Genomic DNA, 19,621 nt, shown 5'->3' with positions numbered 1-19,621 from the left:
TTCCTAACCCTAACCCTCACCCTCACCGTCACTCTAACCCTAACTGTAAACCTAATGCTAACCCTAAACCTCACCCTCACTTTAACCCTAATTCTAACCCTCACCCTAACCCTAACCCTAACACTAATGCTATACCCAACCCTAACACTCACCCTAAGACTAATGCTAACCCTAATACATAACCACAACCTAAACCTCACCCTAACCCTTACCCTCATCCTAACCCTCACCCTAACCCTAAACCTAAACCTAAACCTCACCCAAACACTCACCCTAACCCTTACCCTAAACCTCACCCTCACACTGACCCTCACCCTAACCTTTACCCACACCCTCACCCTAAACCTAACCATAACCCTCACACTAAACCTAACCCTCAACCTAACCCTAACGATAATCCTCACCCTAAACCTCATCCTAACCCTAACCCTCAAACTAACGCTAACCCAAAACATTACCCTAACCCTAACTCTCACACTCACCCTCAGCCTAACACTAACCCGAGCCCTAATCCTAACCCTAACACTCACCCTCACACTCACTTTAACTTGAACCCTAAACATAAACCTAACCCTCACCCTAACCATAAACCTCTCCCTAACGCACACCCTAACCCTAAACATCACCCTAACCCTAACCCTAACCCTCACCCTCACCCTAATCCTAAATCTCACCCTAACTCACACCTTAACCCTGACGCTAACCCTAAACCTCACCCTCACCCTAAACCTCACCCTAACCCAAACCCTCACCATAGCATTAAGAGTAACCCTAAACCTAATCCTCACACTCACCCTAACCCTAACCTTCACCCTATCGGTCACCCTAACCCTAACACTCACCCTCACCCTAAACCTCACCCTCACCTTAACACTCACCCGAATCCTAACCCTAACCCTCACCCCAACCCTAACCCTCACGCTAACCCTAACTTTAACCCTCACCCTAAAACTTAATCTAACCCTAACCCTCACTCTCACCCTAATCCTCAACCTAACCCTGATCCTTACACTCCCCCTAACACTAACCCTCACACTAAACCTAATCCTCACCCTAAACCTAAACGTAACCCGAACCCTAACCCTCACCCTAACCCTAACCATAACACGCACCATAATCCTAACCCTAAACCTAACCCTCTCCCTAACCCTAACCCTACCCCTCACCCTACCCCTCACCCTAAACCTAACCCTCACTCTTACACTTAACCTAACCCTCAACCTGACCATAACTCTCACCTTCACCCTAACCCTCACCCTAACCCTACCCCTCACCAACACCCTAACTCTCACCCTCACCCGAACCCTCACTCTCACCCTAATCTTCACCAACACCCTTAGCCACACCCTCAAACGAATCCTCACTCTCACCCTCACGCTCACCCTAAACATCACCCTAACCCTAAACCCTCAACTTAACCCTAACCCTAACCCTCCCCCTAACCCTAACCCTAAACTTAATCCTCACCCTCACCGTAATCCTCACCCTAACCCTAAATCTATACCTTTCCTGACCGAAAACCTCATGGTCACCCTAAGCCTCAGCCTCACCCTAACCCTCACCTACACCCTATCCCTTCCCATACCCTGAAGCCTAACTCTCACGCTAAACCTCACCCTCAACCTAAACATCACCCTAACCCTCACCCTCACCCAAACCCTAACCCTCAATCTCACCCACAACCTAACCGTCACCCTCACCCGAACCCTCTCACTCTCCCTAATTTTCACTTTCACCTTAAAGATCACCCTAACCCTAACACTCATCCTAACCCTAACCATAACCCTCACCCTCACCCTAACCCTAACCCTAACCCTAACCCTTACCCTAACCCACAACGTAACACTTAGGCTAACCTTAACCCTCACTCTCACCCTAACCCTCACCCTAACACTTACCATCACCCTAACCCTTATCCAAACGATAACCCTCACACTAAATCTAAGCCTCACCCTAACTCTAACCCTAAATCTGCCCCTCACCCTAACCCTAGCCGTGAGGGCTAGCGTGAGCCTCACTCATACCCTGAACCTCAGCCTAACCCTAACCCTAACCCTAATCCTAAACCTAACCCTCACACTCACACTCACCCTAAACCTAACCCTAACCCTCATCCTCACACTAAGGCTAACCCTAACCAACCGTCAACCTCACCCTAACCCTTAACCTCACCCTAACCCTAACCCTAACCCTAACCCTCACACTAACCCTAAAACTACCCCTCAGCCTAACCCTAAGACTCACCCTAAACCCAACACTGATGCTAACACAAATGTTCACTCTCAACCTAAGCCTCACCCTCTCCCTAACCCTCACCCTACCCCTTCCTCTCACCCTATCCCTCAACCTAACCCAAACCCTAACCCTAACCCTAAACTTCCACCTAACCCTCACCCTAACCCTCACCCTAGCCCTAACCCTAACCCTCACCCTAACACTAAACCTAAGCCTAACCCTCACCCTCACCGTAACTGTCATCCTAACAATTAACCTCACCCTAACCCTAACCCTAACACTCACCCTAACCCTAACCCTCACCCGAACCCTCACTCTCTCCTTCAGCTCACCCTAAACATCACCCTAACCCTAAACCTCACCCTAACCCTAACCCTAACCCTCACCCTAAACCTAAACCTCACCTTAAACTTCACCCTCAACCTAATCCTCACCCTAGCCCTCACCATAAACCTAACCCTAAACTTAACCCTCAGCCTCACCCTTAGCCTCACCCTCAGCCTCACGCTAAACCTCAACCTTACTCTCACCCTAACCCTAACCCTTACCCTCAGCATAACCCTATCCCTAACCCTCAACCTAACCCGCACCCTAACACTTACGCTCACCCTAACCCTCACCCAACCCTAACCCGAACCCTTACCCTCACCCTAAACCCCACCCAAACCTTCACCATAACCCTAACGCTAACCCTAACCCTCAGTCTCAACCTAACCCTCACCCTAAACCTTATCCTCACACTAACCATAACCCTTACCGTAAATGTCACACTAACCCTAACCCTCATCCTAACACTAACCCTACCTCTCACCCAAAGCCTCACCCTAACCCTATCCCTAACCGTAACGCTCAACCTAACCCTAACCCTCACCCTCACCCTAATCCTCACCATCAACCTAACCCTAACCCTTACCAAACCGAAAGCCTCACCCTTAACCTCACCCTCAGCTTAACCCTTACACTAACCCTAATCCAAACCCTAACTCTTACCCTCAACCTAAACCTAACCCTAACCCTAATCCTCACCGTCACCGTCTCACTCACCCTCACTCGCACCCTAATCCTAACGCTCTACCTCACCCTAACCCTAACCCTCAAAGTCACCCTTAACATCACCCTAAACCTAACTGTCACGCTAACCCTAACCCTTACCAAAATCCTAACCCTAACCCTAACCCTCACCCTAACTCTAACCCTAACCCTAAGCCTAACCCTCACCGTAACTCTAACAATAACCCTAACCCTAAACGTCAACCTAACCCTCATCCTAACGCTAACCCTAACACTAACCCTAACCCTGACCCACAATCTAACCCTCCCCTTAACCCTCACCCTCACCCTAAACATAACCCTCACCATAACCCTAACACTAACCATAACCCTGACCCTCAATCTAACCCTCCTTTTAACACTCACCCTCACCCTAAACATCACCCTCACCCTAACCCTAATCCTAACACTAACCCTAAACCTCACCCTAATCCTAACCTCAGCTTAACCCTAACCCTGATGTAAACTACACCCTCACCCTCACCCTCACCCTAATCCCTACCCTACCCCTAACCCTGACATAAAGGAAACCCTCACCCTCAACTTCACACTAACCCTCACCTTAACCCTCACCTTAATCTTGACCCTGATCTTACCCTCAGCCTAACTCTAACACTAAACCTAAATCTCACCCTCACCTAATCCTCAACATCACCCTAACCCTCCCCCTAAACCTAACCCTCACCCACACCCTAAACCTCACCGTCACCGTAGCCCTCATCCTCACGCTAACCCTAACACTAACCATCAACCTCACCCTCACTCTCTGGCTAAACCTAACCCTACCCTAGCCCTAAACCTCACCCTCACCCGCACCCTAACCCTAAAAATAACCCTAACCCTAACACTAACACTAAACCTCAACCTCACCCTAACCCTAATCCTAGCCCTAACTCTAATCCTAAAACTCACCCTAACCCTCACCCTAACTCTAACCCTCACACTAACCCGAACTCTCACCCTAACCCTAACACTAACCCTAACCCTTAACCTCACAATCACCCTAACCGTAACCCTTACCCTCACTCTAACCCTAACCCTAAGAGTAACTCTAACCCTAAACCTAGTCCTCACACTAACCCTAATGCTCATCCACACTTTAATCCGAACCCTCACTCGAACCTGAAACCGATCCCTAACCCTAACCCTAAACCTAACCCTAACACTCTCACTAAACTTAATCCTCACCCTAACTGTAACCCTAGCCATCAGCCTAAACCTCACCCTAACCCTAACCCTACCCCAAACCCTAACCCTCACACTAAACCTAACCCTCACTCTATCCATAACCCTACCCCTCAGTCTAAGACTCACCCGAAACCTAACCCTAACCCTAAAGCTAATCCTCACCCTATACCTAACCCTAACCCTAACCCTCACACCCACTCTAGCCCTCACCCTAAAATTACCCTAACCCTATCCCAAACCCTAAACCTCACCCTCATCTTAACCCTCACCCTAACCCTTCTCCTCACCATAAACCTAATCATGAACCTAAACTTAACCCTAAAACTCACACTAAACCTAAGCCTCACTCTAACCCTAAGCCTACCCCACAGCCTAACCCTCATCCTAACCCTAACCCTAACCTCATCCCTCACCCTAACACTAACCCTAACATTAACCTAACCCTTCCCCTAACCCAAACCCTAACCTCACTGTAACACTCACCCTCAGCCTAACCCTAAAGCTATTCCTAATCCTAAACCTAACCCTCACCCACACCCTCACCCTAACTCTAACCCGAACCCTAACCATAACCCTCACCCTCACCCTCACCGGAACCCACACTCTCACCCTAATGCTCACCCTCACTCTAACCCTCGTCCTCAACCTCACCCTCAACCTCACCCTCAACCTCACCATCACCCTAAACCTAACCCTAACCATAACCCTCATGCTAAACCTAACTCTAAACCTAACCCTCACACTCACCTTAACACTAACCCTCACCTTAACCCTAACCCTAAACCACACCCTAAGCCTCACCCTCACCCTCCACCTCAACCTCACACTCACCCTAACCTTCACCATCACCCTAACCCTAACCCTAACCAAAACCCTCATGCTAACCCTAACTCTAACCCTAACCTCACACTCACCTTAACCCTAACCCTCACCCTCAACCTTACCGTAATCCTAACCCTTACCCTAACACTCACCCTCACCCTTACCGTAACCCTAACCCTTACCCTAACCCTTACCGTCAACCTCACCCTCACCGTGACCCTCACCCTAAGCCTAACCCAATCCTAAACCTAACCGTCACCCTCACACTCACCCTAACCCTCATCCTAAATCTAATGGTCACCCTCACCCTAAACCTAACCCTAACAATCACCCTCATCTTCACCCTTACCCTTACCCTAACCGTAACCCTCACCCTCACCCTAACCGTAACCCTCACACTAAACCTAACCCTCACCCTCACCCTAACCCTAACCCTACGCCACACCCTAGCCCTCATGCTCACCCTAACTCTAACCCTAAACCTAACCTCAAGCTAACCCTAACCTGAACCCGAACCCTCACCCTAACCTTAACCCTAACACACACACTTAACCCTAAACCTAACCCTCAGCCTAACGCTCATCCTAACCCTAAACCTAAATCTCATCCTAACCCTAACATTAAACCTCACCCTCACCGTTACCGTAACACTAACCCTAAAAATAAACCTAACCCTAAACCTCACCCTAACCATAACACTCACCCTAACCCAAACCCTCACCCTAACACTTACCCTCACACTAACCCTAACCCTAACACTAACACTAACCCTCACACTAACCCTAACCCTAACCCTAACCCTAAACCTCAACCTCACCCTCACCCTCAGCCTAACCCTAGTACTTACCCTCAACCTATACCTTCCCCTCAAACTAACCCTAACCCTAACACTGACCCTCACCTCACCATAACCCTATCCCTCACCGTCCACATAAACCTAACCCTAACACTTGCCCTCACCTTAACACTCACCCTAACCCTAACCCTGAACCTAACCCTCACCCAAATGCTCACCCTAACACTAACACTAAACCTATCCCTCACCCTCAGTCTAACCCTCACCCTAAAGCTTACCCTCACCCTAAACCTAATCCTCACACTAACCCTAAACCTAACCCTAAACCTAAACTTCACCTTAACCCTAACCTTAATCCTGACCCTGATCTTAACCCTCAGCCTAACTCTAACATTAAGCCTACATCTCACCCTCACCTAACCCTCACCATCACCCTAAAGCTCACCCTAAACCTAACCGTCACCCACACCGTAAACCCCCCCTCACCCTCACCCTCACCCCAAAGCTAACACTAACTGTAAACTTCACCATCACCATCATACTAACACTAATCCTAAACCTAACCCTCACACTCACCCTAAACCTAACCCTAACACTCACCGTCACCCTCACCCTTACCCTAACCCCAAACCTAACCATCAGCCTAACCCTAACACTAAACCTAACCCACACCCTAAACCTAACCCTAACACTAAACCTCACCATCACCCTAACCTTCAACCTCACCCTAAACCTCACCCTCATCCTAACCCTCACCTTAACCCTAATCATAAGCCTCTCCCTCACGCTAAACCTCACCCTAACCCTTAACCTTACCCTACCCCTAACACTAACCCTAACTCTCACACTAAACCTAAACCTCACCCTCACCCTAACCCTAACCCTATCCCTCACATTAACCCTAACACTCATCCTAACTCTAACCCTAACCCTCACCCTCACACAAACCTGAACCCTCACCTCAACCTAATCCTCACTCTCACCCTAACCCTAACCCTAAACCTAATCCTCTCCCTAACCCTCACCCTCACCCTCACCCTCACCTTATCCTAACCCTAACCCTAATCCTAAACCTAACCTTCACCCTCACCCTAAAACTTACCCTAACCCTAATCCTAAACCAAAACCTCACCTTCACCATAAACCTAACACTAACCATCACCCTCACAAGCACCCTTACCCTAACCCCAATCCTATGACTTACCCTCACCCTAACCCTAACAATTACCCTATCCCTCACTCTAACCCTTATCCTAACACTTACCCTAAACCAAACCCAAAACCTCACACTAACCCTAAACCTCACACTAAACCTGACCCAACCCCTCACCCTAAACCTCACCCTAATCCTAACCCTAACCATAACCCACACCTTAAACCTAACCCTAACCCTCACCCTCACTTTAACCCTCACCTTAATCCTAACCATGACCCTAACCCTCACTGTAACGCTAACACTAAACCTAAAACTAACCCTCACCCTAACCCTCACTGTCAGCCTAAACATCAGCCTAACCCTCACCCTCACACTCACACTAACCCTAACACTAACTCTCACCCTAACCCTCACTCTAACCCTTAACCTTACCTAACCCTACCCCACAACCTCACACTAAACCTAACCCTCAACCTCATCACAACCCTAACCCTAACTGTCACCCTAACACTTTCCCTCACCCTAAACCAAACCCTAACCTTCACCCTCACCTAGCCCTCAACCTTACACTAATCCTAACCCTAAACCTGACCCTCACCCTCACCCTGACCCTCACTCTAACCCTATCCCTAACCCTAACCCTCACCCTCACCTTCACCCTAACCCTAACTCTAATTCAAACCCTAACCCTCACACACACCCTAAACCTCACCAGAATCCTTAGCCTCACTCTCACCCTAATTGGAACCCACAATTTAAACTTAACCCTCACTCTACCCCTGACCCTAAACCTGAACCTAACACTCACCCTAAACCTAACCCTAACCCTCACCCTCAAGCTAACCCTAAACCTAATGCTAACCCTAAACATCATCCTCAACCTAACCCTAACCCTACCCCTCACCCTAACCCAAACCCTAAACCTAATGCTAACCCTAACAATCAACCTCAACCTAACCCTCACTCTAATCTTTACCCTCACCCTCTCCCTCACCCTTACCCTAAACCTACCCATCAGCCTAAACCTCACCTTAACCCTTACCCTCACTATAAACTTAAAACTAACCCTAATTCTCACACTAACCCTAAACCTAACCCTAACCCCTAACCCTCTCTTTAACCCTCACCATAAGCCTAACCCTGAACCTAACCCTCACTGTCACCCTAACCCTCAACGTCACCCTAACCCTCAACCTAACCCTAAACCTCACCCTAAATCTCACCCTAACCCTTACCCTCACCAAAAACTTAACCCTAACCCACACCCTAACCCTCACGCGAAACCAAACCCTCACCCTCACCCTCACCCTAACCATAACACTAACACTCACCCCAACCCTAAACCTCACCCTAACCCTAACTCTAACCCTCACAATCAACCTAACCAACACCTGAACTCTAACCCTATACCTCACACTACCCTTAATGCTAAACATAACCCTAAATCTTAGTCTCATCCTAATTCTCACCCTAACCCTTTTCCTCACCCTAACCCTAATCCTAACCCTCACACTAGCCCTAACCCTCAAGCTAACCCTCACTGTCACCCTAACCCTAACCCTCACCTACACCCCAACCCTCACCCTCACCCTCACCCTAAAAATCACCCTAACGCTAACCCTCAGCCTAAAAATCACCCTAACCCTAACCCTCAGCCTAAACTTAACCCTAACCCTCACCTTAACCCTAACCCTTACCTTCAACCTCAGCCTCAGCCTAATCCTCACCCTAAACCTAACCTTAACCCTTTCCTAACCGAAAACCGCACCCTCACCCTAACCCTCATCCTAACCTTCGCCCTCACCCTAGCCCTCACCTTAAGCCTAACCCTAACCCTAACCCTCAACCTCAACCTCATCCTCAACCTCAGCCTCACCCTAAACCTAATCCTAAACCTAAACCTCACCCAAACCCTCACGGTAACCATAACCGTAAACCTAATGCTAACCCCAAACCTGACCCTCACCTTAACCCTAATCCTAACCCTTACCCTAACCCTAACCCTAAGCCTAATGCCATACCTAACCCTAACCCTCACACTAAGACTAATGCTAACCCTAATACTCACCCACAACCTAAAGATCACCCTAACACTTACCCTCATCCTAACCCTCACCTTAACCCTAAACCTGAACCTAATCCTCATCCAAACACTCACCCTAACCCTTACACTAACCCTATGCTTCACCCTCACCCTAACCCTCACCATATCCCTTATACTCACACTAACCCTAACCCTAACCCTACACCTCACACTAACGCTAACCCTTAACTCAACCCTATCCCTATCCCTCACCCTAACCCTAAACCTAACCCTCATCCAAATGCTCACCCTAACCCTAACACTAACCTTATCCCTCACCCTCACCGTAACCCTCACCCTAACGCATACCCTCACCCTAACCCTAAACCTAACCCTAACACTCAACCTAAAACTAACATAACACTAATGCTAACCCGAACCTTCACCATCACCCGAACCCACACCCTCACACTAACACTCAGCTAATCCTCATCCTAACCCTAACATTACCTAATCAAGACCCTCACCCTCACACTCACCTTCACCCTAACCCTCACCCTCACCCGAGCCCTCACCCTAACCGTAACCCTAACACTAAACCTCACCCTCATCCTCAACCTCAGCCTAACGCTATCCCTATCCCTAATCCTAACTGTCACCCTCAACCTAAGTCTAACCCTAACACTCAACCCTCACCCTAAGCCTCACCCTAACCCTAACGCTAACCCTAACCCTCACCCTCATCCTAGCGCTCAACATAACCCTAACTGTAATCCTAAATCTAACCCTAAACCTCATCTTCACCCTCACCCTCACCCTCACCTTCAGCCTAATCCTATCCCTAACCCTAATACTAACTCTAAACCTAAACCTAACCCTACCTCTACTCCTAAACCTAGCCCTCACCCTCACTCATACCCTCAACCTCAGCCTAACCCTAACCCTAATCCTAAACCTAACCCTCACACTCACACTCACCCTTACCCTAAACGTAATCCTCACCCTCAACCTAAGTGTAACCCTAAACCTCACCCTCACCCTAACCCTTAACATCCCCCGAAACCTAACCCTAACCCTAACCCTTAAACTACCCCTCAGCCCAACTCTAACCCTCACCCTCAACCCAAACCTGATGCTAACACAAATGCTCACTCTCAACCTAAGCCTCAGCCTAACACTTACCCTCACCATAACCCTATCCCTCCCCTCTCCCTAACACTCACCCTAACCCCTCCCCTCACCCTAACCCTCACCCTAACCCAAAGCCTAACCCTAATCCTAACCTTCACCCTAAGCCTCACCCTAACACTCACCCTAACCCTATTAACCCTCACCCTCAAACTCACCCTAACCCTAAACCTAAAATTAACCCTCACTCTCACCTTAACTATCATCCTAACCCGTACCCTCGCCGTAAACCTAACCTTAACCCGAACCCTAAAACTCAACCTAAACCTAATCCTAACCCTAATGCTAACCCTAACCCTCACCCTCACCCTAACCTGGACCCTAAACCTTACCCTTAACATCACCCTCACACTCACCCTAACCCTAACCCTTACCCTCACCATAACCCTATACCTCACTCTCAACCTAACCCTCACCCTAAACCTTATGCACACCCTAACCCTCACCCAACCCTAACCTGAACCCTAACCCACACCCTAACCCCCACACTAACCTTCACCCTAACCCTAACGCTAACCCTAACCCTCACTCTCAACCTAACCCTCATCCTAACCCTTATCCTCACATTAACCCTAACCCTAACCGTAACCCTCACACTAAGCCTAACCCTCAACCTAACGGTAATCCTCACCCTAAACATAACCCTAAACCTTACCTAACCGAAACCCTAACCCTGACCCTCACCCTCACCCTCATCCTAACCCTAATAGTACCCTAACTCTTATCCTCACCCTAAATCTGACCCTAACCCTAATCATCATGGTCACCCTCCCACTCACGCTCACCCTCACCCTAACCCTCATGCTCAACCTAACCCTCACCCTAACCCTCACCGTCACCTAAACACCCTAACCTTAACCCTCATGCTAACCCTAACCCTTACCCTACCCTAACCCTAACCCTAACCCTAACCCTAACCCTAAACCTCGCCCTAAACCTTATGCTAACCCTAACTCTCATCCTCACCCTAATCCTCACCCTAACCCTTATCCTCACACTAACCCTAACCCTAACCCTCAGCATCACCGTAACCCTAAACTTAAACCTAAAACTAACGCTCACCCTGGACCTAACCCTTACCCTTACCCTAAAACTAAACCTCACACTAACCCACACCCTAACCCTCACCCTAAACTTAAACCTCACCCTCACCCTCACCCTAAACCTAACCTTTACCCTCAACCTCACCCTAACCCTAACACTAACCCTCACCCTAAACCTAACCCTAAGCCTAATCCTCACCCTAAACCTAAACCTAACCCTCATCCTCACCATAAACCTTACCTGAAACCTAACCCTAAACCTAAACCTAACCATACCCCTAACCCTTACCCTACCCTAACCCTAACCCTAACCCTAAACCTCGCACTAAACCTTATGCTAACCCTAACACTCAGCCTCACCCTAATCCTCACCCTAACCCTTATTCTCACACTAACCCTAACCCTAACCCTCAACATCACCCTATCCCTAAACCTAAACCTAAAACTAAGACTCAGCCTGAACCTAACCCTTACCCTTACCCTAAACCTAAACCTCACACTAACTCTCACCCTAACCCTCACCCTAAACCTAAACCTCACCCTCAACCTCACCCTAACCCTAACCTTTACCCTATCCCTAACCCTACCCCTCAACCTAACCCTCACCCTCACCCTAACCCTAACACTAACCCTCACCCTAAACCTAACCCTAACCCTAATCCTCACCCTAAACCTAAACCTAATCCTCATCCTAACCCTAAACCTTACCTGAAACCTAACCCTAACGCTAAACCTAACCATAACCCTAACCCTCACCCTCAACCTTACCCTCACCCTAACCCTAAACCTAACCCTAACCATCACCCTAACCCTAACCAGAATCCTAACCCTAACCCTCACCGTCACCATCACCCTCACCCTAACCCTCAATCTCAAACTCACCTTCACCCTAACCCTCAAACTAAACCAAACCCTCACTCTAAGCCTAACAATCTCCCTAACACTAACCCTACCTTTCACCCTAGCCTTAACCCTAAAGGTCACCCTAACCCTAACCATCACCCTCACCCTCACCCTCTGCCTAACACTAACCGTATCCCTAATCCTAACCCTAACTCTTACCCTCATACTAACCCTAACTCAAACCCTAACCCTAACCCTAACCCTATCCCTAATTCTCACCCTAATCCTAAACCTCATCCTAAACCTAAACCTAACCCTCAATCTCACCCTAACCCTAACCCTATCCCCCACCATAACCCTAATGCTAACCCTATCCCTCACCCTCACCCTAAACCGCACCCTAAACCTTACCCTCACAATAAGCTTAACCCTAACCCTAAACCTAATACTCACACTAACTCTAACCATCACCCTCACCCTAACACTCACCGTCACCTTAAACTTCACTCGAACACTAACCATCACCCACACACTAACCCTCACCCGAAACCGAAACCTCTACCTCACCCTCACCCTAACCGAAACCCTAACACTCACCCCAAACCTAACCCTCAACCTAACCCTAACTCTAACCCTCACCCTCAACCTAACCCTAACCCTAATTCTAACCGTAAACCTCACCCTAACCCTAACACTAAACCTAACCTTAACTCTTACTTTCATCCTAAACCTCACCCTAAAACTTTTCCTCACACTAACCCGAACCCTAACCTCACACTAACCCGAACCCTCACCCTAACCCTAACCCTAACCCTAACCCTCACCCTGAACCTAACCCTAACCCTTTTCCACACCCTCACCCTGACCCTCACCGTCACCCTAACCCTCACCCTAAAACTAACCCTCAACTATACCCTAAAACTCACCATCACCCTCACCCTCACCCTCATCCTAAACATCACCCTAACGCTAACCCTCAGCCTAACCCTAACCCTAAACCTCACCTTAACACTAACGCTCACCTTCAACCTCACCCTCAGCCTAATCCTCACCCTAAACTTAAACCTAACCCTTTCCTAACCGAAAACCGCACCCTCACCCTAACCCTCGCCCTCACCCTAGCCCTCACCCTAAGCCAAACCCTAACACTAACCCTCAAACTCAACCTCATCCTCAACCTCAGCCTCACCCTAACCCTAAACCTAATCCTAACCCTAATCCTCACCCCCACCCTCACTCTAACGTTAACCTTAAACCTAATGCTAACCCTAAACCTCACCCTCAACTTTACCCTAGTCCTAAACCTCAACCTCAACCTAACCCTAACCCTAATGCTATACCTAAACCTAACCCTCACCTTAAGACTAATTCTAAGCCTAATACTCAACCTCACCCGAAACCTCACCCTAACACTTACCCTCAGCCTACTTCTCACCCTCACCCTAAACCTAAACCTAACCTTCACCAAACAGTCACCCTAACCCTTACACTAACCCTATCCCTCACCCACACCCTAACCCTCACCCTAACCCTTATCCTCACACTAACCCTAAACGTAACCCTAAACCTCACACTAACTCTAATCCTCTCCCTAAAACTAACACTAAACCTCCTCCTAACCCTAACCCTAAACTCAACCCTAACCCTGACCCTCACCCTAAACCTAATCCTAACCCTCACCCAAACGCTCACCCTAACCCTAACACTAAACCTATCCCTCACTCTCACCCTAACCCTCACCCTAACGCTTACCCTGACACTAACCCTAAAAATCAAACTAAACCTAACCCTCACCCTAACCCTAACCATAATCCTCACCCTAACTCTCATCCTAACCCTAACCCTAACCTTCAACCTATCCCTAACCCTAAACATTACCCTAAGCCTAACCCTCACCCTCACCCTCACCCACACCCTCAGCCAAACACTAACACTAACCCTAATCCTATCCCTAACACTCACACTCACACTCAACCTAACTTGAACCCTAACCATAAACCTAACTCTCACCCTATCCATAAACCTATCCCTAACACACACCCTAACCCTAAACCTCACCCTAACCTTAACCCTAATCCTCACCCTAACTCTAACCCTCACCCTAATCTCAACTTAACCCTAACGCTAACACTAACCCTGACACTCACCCTAAACCTCACCCTAACTGATAGGCTCACCATAACCCTAAGGGTAACCATAACCCTAATCCTCACACTCAATCTGACCCTAAACCTCACCCTATCACTCACACTAACCCTAACACTCACCCTCAAATTAACACTCACCGTCAACTTAACCCTCACCCTAAACCTAACCGTAACCCATACCCTAACACTCACACTCACCCTCACCCTCATCCTCACCTTCACCCTAACCCTAACCCTAACTCTCAGCCCAACCATAACCCTCACCCTAACCCTAACTTTAACCCTCACACTCACCCTAACCCTAACCCTAACCCTTAACCTACCCCTCAACCTAACCCTTAATCAAACCCTAACCCTCACTCTCACCCTAATCCTCAACATAACCCTAACCATAACCCTCACCCTAACCCTCACCCTAACCCTAACCCTAACCATAACCCTCTCCCTCACTCTAAACCTCACCCTAACCCGAAAACTCACCCTAATCTGAAACCTCACCAACACCCTAACTCTCACCCTCACCCGAATCCTCACTCTCACCCTAACCTTCACCAACACCCTAACCCATACCCTTACCCGAACCCTCATTCTCACCCTCAGTCTCACCCTAAACATCACCCTAACCCTAACCCTCACCCTAACCCTAACCCTCACCCTCACCTTAAACCTCACCCTCACCCTAATCCTCACCCTAAACCTAACCCTAACCCTTTCCAAACCGAAAACCTCACCTTCACACTAACCCTCACCCGAGACCTCACCCTCACCCTAGACCTCACCCTAAACATAACGGTAAACTTAACCCTCACCTTCACGCTCACCCTAATGCTCACCCTCACCCTCAGCCACACCCTAAACCTACACCTAATCCTAACCCTAACCCTGACCCTCACCCTCACTCCAACCCTAAACTCCACCCTAACCCTAACCCTTACCCTAATGCTAACCCTAACCTTCAACCTCACCCTAACCGTAACACTCAACCTAAACCTAACCCTAACCGTAATGCTAACCCTAACCCTCACCCTCACCCTAACCGAAACCCTAACACTCACCCCAAACCTAAACCTCAACCTAACCATAACTCTAACCCTCACCCTCAAGCTCACCCTAACCCTAACTCTAACCTTAAATCTCACACTCACCCTAACACTAACCCTAAACCTAACCCTAAATCTCACCTTAACACTAACCCGAAAACTCTACCTCACCCTGGCCCTCACCCTAACCCTAACCCTAACCCTAACCCTCATCCTAATAATCACCCTAACCCTCACCCTAACCCTCACCCTCACCCTCACCCTAACCCTAATCCTAACCCTAACCCTCAACCTAACCCTAACCCTTACCCTCAACATAACCCTTACCCTAAACGTCAACCTAACCATAAACTTAACACGAACCCTAACTCTCATCCTAACCCTAACCCTAAACCTCACCCTAACCCAAACCCTAAACCTCACCCTCACCCTAGCCCTCACCCTAACCCTAATCCTAAACTTAACACTAATCCTAACCCTCCAACTAACGCTTACCCTAAAACTCACCCTAACCCTAACCCTCACCGTCAACCTCACCCTCATCCTAAACCTAAGCCTAAGCCTAAACCTAACGCTAACACACACACTCAACTAAACCCTAACCCTAACCCTAAACCTAACCCTAACCCTAACCCTCCTACTAACTCTCACCCTAACCCTAAACCTGACAGTAACCCTAACCCTAACCCTCAACCTAACCCTCACCCTAACCCTAACTTTAACCCTAAACCTCACCCTCACCCAAAACCTAACTATAACCCTAATGCAAACCCTAAACCTCACCCTAACCCTAACCCTAAACCTCACCCTCACCCTCACTGTAACCTTAACACTAAACCTAACACTAACAATAACCCTAATCCTAATCCTAACCCTCAACCTAACCATAACCCTCACCCTAACCCAAACCCTGACCCTAACACTTACCCTCACCGTAACACTAACCCTAACCCCAACTCTAACCCTCACACTAACCCTAACCTCACCCTAACCCGAAACCCAACCTTCAACCTAACCCTAACCTTTATGCTCAACGTAACCATAACCCTAACAATAAACCTCACCCTAACCATACCCCTCACACTAACCCTAAACCTCATCCTAAAACTTACCCTCACCCTAACACTAACCCGAACCCTAATCATAAACCTCACCCTCACCCTCACTGTAACTGTAACTCTAACCGAAATGCTAACAATAACCCTATTCCTAACCCTAACCCTCACCCTAACCATAACCCTCCTCCTAACCATAACCCCCACCCTAACACTTACCCTCACCCTAACACTAACCCTAACGCTAACACTAACCCTCACACTAACCCTAAACCTCACCCTCACCTTAAACCTCACCTTAACCCTAACCCTCATCCTCACTCTAAACCTCACACTAACCCTAACACTTATCCTCAATTTAACACTCACACTCAGCCTAAAACTAACCCTCACCCTAACACTAACCCTCACCCTTATCATAACCCTCACCCTCAGCCTAACCCTCACCTTTACCCTTACCATCACCCCCACCCTAAACCTCACCCTAACCCTAACCCTGACTCTAACCCTAATTCTACCCCTAAACCTCACACTCACCCTAACCCTAAACCTAACCCTAAACTTAATGCTTACCCTAACACTAACCCTAACCCTCAACCTAACCCTAACCCTCACGCTCACCACAACCCTAACCCTTTCCCTCACCCTAACCCTAATCCTACGCCTAACCTTCATCCAAACCCTGCCTCTAACACTTACCCTAAACTTCACACAACCCTAACCCTTACCCTCAACCTCAGCCTCAGCCTAAACCTAAGTCTAAGGCTATCCCTCACCATAACCCTCACACTCACCTACACACTAACCCTAATCGTAAACCTAACCCTATCCCTAAAACTCAACCCAACCCTCACCCTCACCCTAACCCGAACACTAACCTTAACCCTAATCCTCACCCTAAACCTAACTCTAACCCTAAACCTCACCCTCACCCTAACCCTAACCCTAACCGTAAAACTAAAGCTCACAGTAAAACTCAGCCTAAACCTAACCCTCACCCTCACCCTCAACCTAATCGTAACTCTAACCCTAACCCTAACAATAACACTAAACCTAACCGTAAACATAACCCTAACCCTCACCCTAACCCAAATCATTACCCTAACCATAAACCTCACCCTAACCCTCACCCTAACCCTCACCCTCAACCTCACCCTCACTGTAAGTCTAACCCTAACCCTAACAATTACACTAATCCTAACACTAAACTTAACACTAACCCTAATCTCAAAACTCACCCTCACCCTAACCCTAAATCTAACCCTCACCCTCAACCTAACACTAACCTGCATGTCACGGTAACCATAACTCTCATCCTAACCCTCACCCTAACCCTAAAACTCACCCTAACAGTAAACCTAAACGTCACCATCACCCTAGCCCTCACCCTAACTCTTATCCTAACCCTAATCCTCATCCTAACCCTCATCCTAAGCCTAACCCCCACCCTAACCCTAACCCTAAACCTCAAACTAACCCTAACCCTCACGCTTACTGTAACCCTAACCCTAAACCTAACACTCAACCTAAACCTCACCCTAAACCTCACCCTAAGCCTAACCCTCACCCTCACCCTCAACTTCAGAATAACCCTAACAATAATCCTAACCCTAACCCTCACCCTAACCATAAACCTCTCCCTAACCCAAACCTGCACCCTAAAACTTATGCTCACCCTAACACTAATCTTAAGCCTAAAACTAACCCTCATACTAACCCTAACCCTAACCCTAACCCTAAACCTCAACCTAACCCTCAAACTCACCATAACCCTAACCCTAACTCTAACACTCACCCTCACCCAAAGCCTTCCCCTAACCCTATATCTAACCCTAAACCTCACCCTCACAATAACCCTAAAAATAACCCTAAACATAAACCCACACTAACCCTAAAACTAACCCTCACCCCCACCCTCACCCTCAGAGTAACTCTAACCCTAACCCTAACAATAACACTAACCCTAATCCTTACCATCCCCCTAACGCTAATCCTCACCCCCACCCTCACCCTCAGCCTAACCCTCAGCCTAAGCCTAATGCTCACCCTAACCCTCACACTCACCCTCATCTGAACCCTAATGCTAAACCTAAACCTATCCCTAAACATCAAGCGAACCCTCATCCTCACACTAACCCTAAACTTAAACCTACCCCTAACCCTCCCCCAATCCTAACTCTATCCCTAAACCTCACCCTCACCCTAACCCTAACCCTAACCCTAACCCTAAACCTCACTCTAAACCTCACTCAAACCCTTACCCTCACCCTCACCCTCAACCTACCCTTAACTCTAACTCTAACCCTAACAATAGCACTAACCCTAAAACTAACACTAACCATAACCCTCACCCTCAGCCTCACCTTCACCGCAAACTTAACCCTAACAATAAAATTAACAATGACCCTAAACCAAACAACAACCCTAACCCTAACCCTCACCCTAACCCTAACACTAACCCTAACCCTAAAACTCACCCTAAACCTGCCACTAAACCTAACTCTAACCCTAAACCTCACCCTCACCCTAACCCTAACCCTAATCCAAAACCTCACCCTAAACCTCACCCTAACCCTAACACTAACCCTCACCCTAATCCTAAGGTTAACCCTAAACCTCAACCTAACCCTAACCCCCAAGCTCACCGTAATCCTAACCCCAAACCTCACCCTAACCCTGCCCCTAAACCTAACGCTAACCCTAAACCTCACCCTCACCGTAACCCTAAACCTAACCCTAATCCAAAACCTCACCTTAACCCTCACCCTAAACCTAAACCTCACCCTCACCCTCACCCTAACCCTAACCTTTACCCTATCCCTAACACTACCCCTCAACCTAAACCTCACCCTCACCCTAACCCTAACACTAACCCTCACCCTAAACCTAACCCTAACCCTAACCTTCACCCTAAACCTAAACCTAACCCTCATCCTAAACCTAAACCTTACCTGATACCTAACTCTAACGCTAAACCTAACCATAACCCTAACCCTCACCCTCAACCTTACCCTCAACCTAACCCTAAACCTAAC

Source organism: Dipodomys merriami, unplaced genomic scaffold (genome assembly GCF_024711535.1).
Source record: "Dipodomys merriami isolate MVZ:Mamm:240054 unplaced genomic scaffold, mDipMer1.0.p SCAF_197, whole genome shotgun sequence".
Lineage (NCBI taxonomy): Eukaryota > Metazoa > Chordata > Mammalia > Rodentia > Heteromyidae > Dipodomys > Dipodomys merriami.
This window is presented reverse-complemented; position numbering follows the sequence as displayed.